The 10,013-nt window shown below is 40.0% G+C and overlaps 1 protein-coding gene across 1 annotated transcript in view; it reads left to right on the top strand.

Annotated features, from left to right (window-relative positions):
• Nucleotides 1-4,944: 4,944 nt before the first annotated feature.
• Nucleotides 4,945-10,013, top strand: part of gli2a (GLI family zinc finger 2a) — a 109,047-nt gene continuing 103,978 nt past the window's right edge. The window contains exon 1 of the mRNA XM_029637003.2: nucleotides 4,945-5,350. The gene's annotated coding sequence lies outside the window, so the exon portion shown is untranslated. The remainder of the gene's footprint in view (nucleotides 5,351-10,013) is intronic.

Here is a 10,013-nt window from a genome sequence, read left to right as displayed (position 1 = left end):
GTTGTTTGTGTTGCACTGCTTTGCTTTATATTGGCCAGGTCGCAGTTGTAAATGAGAACTTGTTCTCAACTAGCCTACCTGGCTGAATAAAGGTGAAATAAAAAAAGTTGTTTTTATTTTTTTAAACATACCTATACCCTGGTAATGACAAACACGCTGTGATACCACCTTACAACACTAGATGGCAGTGTTTTCAGAAGAATGTACTTTTCCAAAATTCTCTGTTTATGCCTACAGAACAATTTCATCTGGAGTAAGTATTCCACATACAGTACACCATGTAAGACTAAGGAGTTGGTTTACAATTTGATCACTGGTTTACTAATGCTGCTTTTGAATTTTGTCAGAGACGTGTGTGTGTGTGTGTGTGTGTGTGTGTGTGTGTGTGTGTGTGTGTGTGTGTGTGTGTGTGTACAGGACAGGGATGTGACATAACAAACATATGCCTTCTCTCAAAGAATCAGACACATCTTGTCATTTATACGTAACTTTTGTAGTGTAATAAACGTAGTCTATAGTAGCCAGAAGCATCCCTGCTGCTCTGTAATTAAATAGCTCAACAGAATAGAACAGTAAATATGTTGCAATTTATTGTTTTAGATTTCATTAGATGAGGAAAGACTATGTCAAAGTGTGAACACATTTGTGCCTAATGCAATAAATATGAAAAACCTTGAATAGTTAGTTCACAGTACAAAACATACATGATCACAACACTTTTGATTGATTATGTTCTGGTTAGATCTGCACCTTGAGATGAGGGTTGTGTAATGCTGAAAGAATGCATGAGATCATGTGACTACATCATCAGCAACAAGTGATTTCATTCACTATCGAAACTGCTGTTAGTTTGCCGATGCCACTCATTTGCTAAGCACCTAGGCAGTTCTTATGAAGACTTTATGAAGCATCTGTAGTGCTTATAAATACTTTGTGAATTGTCTATGAAGCTCTATAAAGCCTTTCTTCCTTGCCTCTCTGCTGTTTAGTTCCTGAGATCAGAAACCCAACATACTCATTAAAATTACAGGCTGCTGTAAAAAGGCAAACTGCTTGACGCTGGTGTTCACCCTGTTTTATACAAACAAGCGGGGGCACAGAGTGGGCTCATGTGCAAAGCCTGGTTTTGAGAGGTGGCATCCAGGCATGATGTGCCCGAAGACAGAGAGTAACAATAGGTGGACACACCACAGGGCCCTAACCAGCCAGGCATGCTGTGCCCGAAGACAGAGAGTAACAATAGGTGGACACAACTCAGGGCCCTAACCAGCCAGGCATGCTGTGCCCGAAGACAGAGAGTAACAATAGGTGGACACACCACAGGGCCCTAACCAGCCAGGCATGTTGTGCCCGAAGACAGAGAGTAACAATAGGTGGACACACCACAGGGCCCTAACCAGCCAGGCATGCTGTGCCCGAAGACAGAGAGTAACAATAGGTGGACACACCACAGGGCTCTAACCAGCCAGGCATGCTGTGCCCGAAGACAGAGAGTAACAATAGGTGGACACACCACAGGGCCCTAACCATCCAGGCATGCTGTGCCCGAAGACAGAGAGTAACAATAGGTGGACACACCACAGGGCCCTAACCATCCAGGCATGCTGTGCCCGAAGACAGAGAGTAACAATAGGTGGACACACCACAGGGCCATAACCAGCCAGTCATGATACTCACGAAGCGCTATTAATCTCTCTCCCTCGTTTTCTCTTCTCTCTTTCTTTATCTCTCTCTCTCATACACACACACACACTGAGAACTTGTTCTCAACTTGCCTACCTGGTTAAATAAAGGTTAAATAAATAAATAAAACACACACATAGCCTACACACATAAGCCCTGAATATACCTTTATTGAATCCAATTGTTGTATTCTAGTTGTCCACAAGAAGGCGCTGTTTACTTTTGCTCAATATCTGCTGAATTGCTGAGCAGGGGTCAAATCTAGACTCCAAGACGTGCTAAGCTTTTGAGTAGTTGTCTGATAATAGGGAAAGGCTGACATGACCATTCTATGTTATTTTTATGAGAATTATGAGACTTAATCTGACAAATAGTCCAGAAAACTACAAATATTTTTGACACTTCTCTGTTTTCTCAATGACATTCAAATCAGCATTAAAAAAGGTGCAAGATTAAGTTTGTTCCACCTTAGCGAGTGATGACACACCAAATGTGTTTGATCGATCGAGGGAAAAGCGCAGGAATATGCTTTTGTAGGCTACAGTCCAAGTATGTCGGCATCCAAAGATGATCTAACTTGAATAAACGCTTGGAGGCAGTGGTGTAAATTACGTAAGTAAAAATACTTTTAAGTACTACTTAAGTAGTTTTTGGGGATATGTGTCTGTACTTTACTTTACTAATTATATTTTTGACTACTTTTACTTTTACTCCAATACATTCCTAAAGAAAAAAATGTACTTTTTACTCCTTACATTTTCCCTGACACGCAAAAGTACTCGTTACATTTTGAATGCTTAGTAGGACATGAAAATGGTCTAATTCACGAGCTTATCAAGAGAACATCCCTGCTCATCCCTACTGCCTCTGATCTGGCAGACTCACTGAACACAAATGCTTCGTTTGTAAATGATGTCTGAGTGTTGATCCTGGCTATCCGTAAATTTAAAAAACAAGACAATCGTGTCCTCTGGTTTGCTTAATATTTTACTTTTGATACTTAAGTGCATTTAAAATCAAATACTTTTAGACTTTTACTCAAATAGTATTTTACTGGGTGACTTTTACTTTTACATTAGTCATTTTCTTTTGAAGTGTCTTTACTTTTACTCAAGTATGAAAATTGGGTACTTTTTCCACCACTGCTTGGGGGTAAGGATGACAGCAGTGGTGTGGTCTTCGGCAATACGGATATCCCTTATTGAAGATATCTACATAGAGCATTAACGTGAATCACACTGCTGCTCTCTCATTTAGCTAGTTGCACCTTACGGATTGTGGTTGTTGTGGATGACTGTTCACAAATCTAAATGTGTATTTGAACTCAAGATGGTTGAATTCAAGAAGTTTAAACTGACTATCAGTCATTGTTTTTGAAACCAGTGGACAGCCAGTGAAAAATGCATTTTTGCTGAATAGTGCGGATCCCAGCCTATGGAATAAAAGTGGGCTTTTATTGCTCAATCTACTTCATGCTGATAAAAACAAAATCCATATGCCTAATGGACACATGCTCAAACTTGCACACTTTTGATAGACTTAAAGTGGCAATCTGTAGTTGTTACATTCATTTTTTTTGTTGACTAATAAATTATATATCCATTGATTCTTGAAGAATATAACTTATAAATGCCTCATGAGCTTAGTTCAACTGTCATACTACATGAGAACCCAAAATATACACTTGTTTTTCTCCAATGTTTGTAAACATTGTAAATGTAAACACTGTATAGCCTCAACATGGTTTAAGCAATAATTTTGATATCATATCATGGATGGTCAGTCCTTGAATCGATAGCTCTGTCTATTCATCTGAGAGTGATTACATTTCTCCAGGCCCATCCCTCAACTTTTTACCAAAACAGAGGCGAGCCGACGATTTTGTTAATGTTTCATCTGTGGATGTTCCCTTTAAACAGCTGCATATTATCAAGATATCACAGTGTCACCAACAAAAAGGTAAACAATATGCCTATAGCAAATGCAGCATATGACATTAATTTTTCACATGTAAATAGCACTTTTCAGTAGTACTGAAAGCATGCCATTCCATAAGGGCAGCATTTATTTATCAGCAGGGTAGCCTAGTGGTTAGAGTGTTGGACTAGTAACCCGAAGGCTGCAAGTTCAAACCCCTGAGCTGACAAGGTACAAATCTGTCGTTCTGCCCCTGAACAGGCAGTTAACCCACTGTTCCTAGGCCGTCATTGTAAATAAGAATTTGTTCTTAACTGACTTGCCTACTAAAATAAAGGTTTTGGGTTTTTGCTCAGGTAAATCAATTTCGCTAATCTATACTTCCATTATTTCTATAAATCCTATTCTGGAAGATCAAGGGGTATAACATTTATTGGAATGACTGGAATTCTGATAGACTTTGGTTTTTAATGTAAAGATATCATTTAATTGTATTATTATATGTATTAGAAAGCAATGGGTTAGAATAAGCCTACATAACCAACCCATAAAGTAAAATGTTACATCTATATACGGCCTGCTATGTAAACTTTAACATTGATTTATCCTGCAATGATGTTGTTCAATTGGTAACATACATTCTTGTCTTCTTCTAATGCCTCTTGAGGAAGGAAGTAATCTAAAAGTAACTGGATGTAATCTGATTACATTACTGAGTTTGGGTAATCCAAAAAATGACGTTACTGATTACTATTTTGGACAAGTAGCTAGTAACAGATTATATTTAGAAAGTAACCTACCCAACCCTGCCTATTATCCATACAACATCATGTTGCTCAGACAAATTTATCAGAAAGGCCTGCTATATATATATATACATATACATATAAAACGTGTCAAGCCCATTGATAATTGCAGAAAGTGCCTAATGTGTAGGGTATATGGAAGGCTTGTTTCCAAATATATTTTTTTATCAGTGTTGCTGCTGCTATAATTCCAGGCCAAGACAACTGGAGATGGGGAAAGAAATATCAATTACCAAAAATATGTAAAGGCAAAATAATTATTCCAGGGGAGGGGTTCGGTGGGTGATATACTAATACATTGCAATGATATCGTATTCTCAATTGAATAACCCAAGTGTCTCTGACAAAAACTGTCCTCCCACAAAACGTTCTGTCCGTGAAATCGAACAATAATTAAACTTTATCTAACTTTTCCCGAAACCCAACTGTTGGATTGAGTTAGCCCGGCCCATCTGGAGTAGCAAATGGCCCAACTCACCAGGGAGCAGGGAGGAGGTGAGGGGGTGAGAGTAGAGGGGGAGAGAAAGAGGGGATCGGATTGAAAACAGATCAGCCTGAAGATCTCACCACCGCATGTCTAGAACAACTGTCGATTAAAATCGAGTCTTTCAGCGAAAACACGCAATGCGCTTTCATATGAAAAAACGCAAAAGGGAGTGAGAAATTTACTGCTTGAAGATGATGGATTGTAAAAGTTAGTTGCGAGTATAAATGCACCCCTCCGAATTAAATGACTTATCTGAGGAATGCAGTGCCCGTAATTTCGAGTAGAATTTCAAACTTTTCTTGAAGTGCACCTCAATGGACTTTTTTCAAAGGGACATATCCTGTCCAAGCGGTTTTGATTGAAAAAGTAGAGTTTCAGTACTATAGTTCCCGGATTCTTTGCGGAGAATCATCGGACAAAGTGAACAAGAGTACGGGGTCTAAATAAATCATTCAAGGTAAGAAATGTTTTTGTTGTGGTGTAGCCTAGATGACAGCTTTCACAACCGCACATTTATTTGGATACATTTTACAATTCCAATTGTTCTTATTTGACAACTCTTGATGTTGAATGTAATATGTGTTTAAACTTAAACCACTATCCCGCAGTCACAGTTTAATATTGCGTGTCAAGGACAGAAGGGGTTTGGGGTAACTCCACATCTCATTTACTTTGAAATGATTTTACATAGGAATCTAAATAATTCTGTCCTGCAACTTGATCCAAATGTGGAGAGATGTGATCAGAAAGCTGCAGCGCCAGTCCTACTGACTTCCAAATGCCTCAGAGTAGTAGAGCTATTGTGATCACTCACCATCTTTATCTATGATCCCAAAAGTTTGTTCAAAGTTCAGTGTAAACAATAACTTTTATTTTGCAATACATTTTGTGCATATTTTTTTATGGTTGAGATTGAAGGACTCATTTTGAGAGGCTATAACCTCTGGAAGGTTTGTGTTTTCAAATATTGTTGTATTGTCAATCATCATTTTTTTGTGCATTCTGATAGACAAATATTGCATAGACTACATGCCAACTCAAGGTAGTGGATACAAGTTGATAGTGTGGAAGAAAGTGATAGGTAGGTGCTCAGGAGTGCTCTCACTTCACTCTGTGTACAGATTATTTCAAGATCCCTCTCATTTAAACACTTGCAAATAAAGATTTAGAAAATAAATGCTTCAAGTGCTTGGCAATGCTGTATAATTAAGGCCACCTTCTTGGATGTCCCTGGTCAGTAGGAGTTGTGTAGCCTACTTATTGTTGAAAGATTCTCAGTTAGCTTGTTTGCACTGTAGCCTGAGTAATCAACAAACACTTGATGCTTTTGTGCTGGGTAAAAACACCTATATTTGCGCTTGGCTTTTACCCATCTAGAGTGTGTGCTAATAATCCCTAGGCTCACGCCTGAACTAATAATATGAGCACCATTTTCTTCCTGGCTTTGGTCTCAGATCAGTTATAGAACAACTGGTTTTAGGGTTGTGTGTCATTTCATAGGATAGATTCCTTAATCAGTGACTTTCATCAACTCAATGTTAAATCTGATGAAAGTCATGTGAAAGTTATTTTATGTTAAAACTGCAGGGTTTTACAAAGGAACAATAGGAGTTTCTCTAGAGAATGAAGTGAAAAGAAAACAGTGAAATTACAGACATTATTAAGAGTAAGGAAAAAGTAAGAGAGAACCAATGTTTCAGGAAAAATCTGACTTTTTCCAAAAGCATTTTTGGTGGTGTGTATTTCTACGTTGCGCATGGTGTGTGTCTCTGTGCATGGTGTGTATCTCTGTGCATGGTGTGTATCTCTGTGCATGGTGTGTATCTCTGTGCATGCACCGTGAGTGTGTTTTTAATTTAATATGATGATGCCCATGCAGTTGGAGGGATCATTAGCATAAGAAAAAAGGTTTAGTGCATTTGCCATTGTGCTGAATGAAGAGTTCCAGCAGTCAGACCCAGGGAGAGTGAAAGGATGTAAAGAAATGATGGGGCTATTCAGCTTATTCAGACCCTGCCTGGGGCTCCCTTCTCTGGGCTCTGAAACCCATGGTGGCGATGTCACTTTCATCTCCCGAGCCAGATCCAGCCTCTCTCTTTTCTGTTTCCCCGTACCCCGTTTCCCCCCGTTTCTCTCTTTCACAAGTCTCTCCACAGCTAGAACCACTTTATTGATCTTCTCCTTTTCTTCTCTGGAAGTCTGCGTAAAATGTAATGAACCGAATACTGGAAAGGATGGGAGGGGAGGCTTTTTTAAAGACAAATACCGATGAAGTCTAGCGTGCAGAAGGGAGAAGAGGAAAATACCCCCCCCCCCCCCCCCCCTATGGAGAGATCTCAAAAGTTTAGAAAATAACAGGGTCTTCTTCTTTCTCCCTCACTCTCTCACCTCAGTGAGCTAAGACACTGTACTGTACTAATAAAGCCATTTCATGTACCGCTGCATGGTATTCCTAGATTGCAGTCCCCCTTAAACTTAAAGGGATTCTCTGGTACTTTTGTATACTTTTTAGCCAGTTTCTGAAAGTAGCACTCACCAGCCAAAAGTGGTCCCTGAAAACTGTGTACTATGTCACACACTGTATGTTCATATATGCACACCACATCATTTCTCTCTGTCTGTCTGTTGTTACAAATACATTTTTACAAGCATTGGATTTTATATACACATTTGCATTGATTACATTTTTAAAAAATTTAAAAAAATGTACATGTCCGGTACAGATGATCTATATTATTTTCATTCATAACTATTACATATTAATAACTAATACAGATTAAATCGCCATGTTAATGTCCAAAAGTGGAAGGCTCTCTTTCTATTTCCCCTGAAAACCAGAACATCCAGTTTTTGGGTGCCCAGCAGATGCTAGCTGTCACTCATATAGCAAGGGGCTGAAGCTCATTGGTTGAACTCGAATTGCCCCCCACGTGAGGGAAAATGGCACAGCATAGGTTTCAGAAAAACAATTGCTTTCAAACTAGGGATTTTGTGCTAATTGAGGTAAATCTGCACATAGATTATGCATGTATGAACTACACATTGACACATCCAGTCCAAAGCGGGAGGTAAAAAATATACTTAGTAGTCGCCAACGTACCAGAGCATGTCTTTAACTGCTCTGTTATCTAGAGAAAGGTCAGTATTTCAGTTACTAAGTTTAGAAAATGGTTGTGCTTACAAAATAATTGTTGTTGTGCTTCTAAGAGAACTACAGCTGGTTCATCTCTCCATAGATTACATTTTTTTTCCAGAAGGCTGCTTTCCCACAATTATGTGCTTGTTTTGATTGTCAAAATACATGATTATATTAGGCCACTATGATTTTAAACCACACAGTTTAGATACACAGTGAAAACGTTGATGGTTGAATTTAATCCAAAGTGCCCTACAGTGCATTTAAAATGTATTTTCATCTTTCCATTATTGTTAAGGAAAATGAACATGCCAACTTCCCAACTTGTTAGGCCTGCTGTATGTTTTGGAACACGTTATTGAGGTCAACACTATTTCCCTTTTATCTACATGAAGTATATCCCTGACATTTTGTACAACGAGTGGTTGCTATGGAGTGAAATTAGCTTTATCATTCTAGACTTATCAGAGACACCACTTTGAGCCTGTGGGACTATACTGGGTGTCTAGCAGGATCTTGCAGCCTTCCTTCAGCCCAGCCCGTGGGGAGCTGTGGAGGGTGGCTGAAGTACACTCATGTATGGAGCTCAATTGGTGGGAATTTAATGGCCATTTAGGGAGCTGTAAAAAGACAGCTATGTGATGAGTTAGTCTAGTCGGCCGCGCCTTGCTCTTCTTACAACGAGCCTGTACTTGAGATGGGGGGGCAAAGTGGGAAGTGGGGAGAAACACAGAGACGACTAAAGTGCCAGCAGCCGGCAGAGTAGCTACATTCATTTATTTTCAGGGTCCCTGTTTGAGTTCCTCTCTGCGTTGGCTTGGATGGCAAGAGGACACAATCAAGGCTTTTTAGTGGCTGTTGTCCCACACCCTTGAGGCATCCGGCTCATTCTCTCTCAAGTGTCTGGGGTTAAATAGGATCACATGATATCCGGTCTGTGAGAGAGAGTGCAGTTCAGCCCTCCCTGACTGGCCTTGTCCCCTCATCCCCTCTACATCTCCTACAGGGTTGGCTAGGAGTGAGCACTGAGATCCGACCTCGTCCCCTTCTCCATCTCATAGTGCCAGCCATGAATGAGACATACAGTCACATGGAAAGTGAGGTCTCATTGGGTTGAGAGAATTGACTTCTGTTGTCAAAAGAAAATGGGAAACCGGTATGGCCTAGTTCTTTGTAAAAGCCATATGTCATTGTAGAAGTAAAGGAGCGAGCCCGATGTGGTTTTAACTAGCCATTTAAGTACTGTAAGGTAAAATCACTGACAACCTCCTTCCATCGCGATTGATATCATCAATCATGGGAGGCGGCAGGCACAGCGAGTCCCCCTCATCAAAAGGCAAGAAGCTAGGCTACAATTATGAAGGACCTAGTTTCTCTCGAGGAAACACTATTTCCAGGTTTCTGTTAGTCACGCAACAAGGCCTAATGATCTATTTCCTCTAGACCTACCCATTTATTTCACCAAATTGTCCCAGTCAATCACAATGACAGGCACTAAAGTGGGGATATTTGGGGGGCTTTTGGACTTTAAGTAAGTGTCCAGAATGGCCCCCATTCCCTTTTATAGTGCATTAGTTGTGAGAAGAGTCCGGGTTCAAATAAGTGCACTACATAGGGAATAGTGTGCCACTTTGGGGCCTCTGGACTCCATGACTCTGTAGTCTCAGCCTACCTTTACATGTCCACGCTGTTCTCTGAGGGAGGATGGAATGAAACTTCAACAGATTAAACAATGTATACTATTTACACTGTGTTATATATGTGTCAACACCAGAACATCTTAACAGCCCCCTGCCAGAGTTCTCCAAACACAGGCTTTTAGCAATGATTCTGCAGGTCAAAGGAAGTTGTCCAGTTTGTGGAGGGGATGACACAACATTTATTTAATTACTTCACCCTAAAATAAACCATTGGGTTTAAGCTGCAGAGCTATGCACTAGCACAGCAAAAACCACAACTGGGCAGGCCCACTTTGCTCAACCCG

The sequence above is a fragment of the Oncorhynchus nerka genome, linkage group LG3 (genome assembly GCF_034236695.1).
Source record: "Oncorhynchus nerka isolate Pitt River linkage group LG3, Oner_Uvic_2.0, whole genome shotgun sequence".
NCBI classification, from domain to species: Eukaryota; Metazoa; Chordata; class Actinopteri; order Salmoniformes; family Salmonidae; genus Oncorhynchus; species Oncorhynchus nerka.
This window is presented reverse-complemented; position numbering and strand designations above follow the sequence as displayed.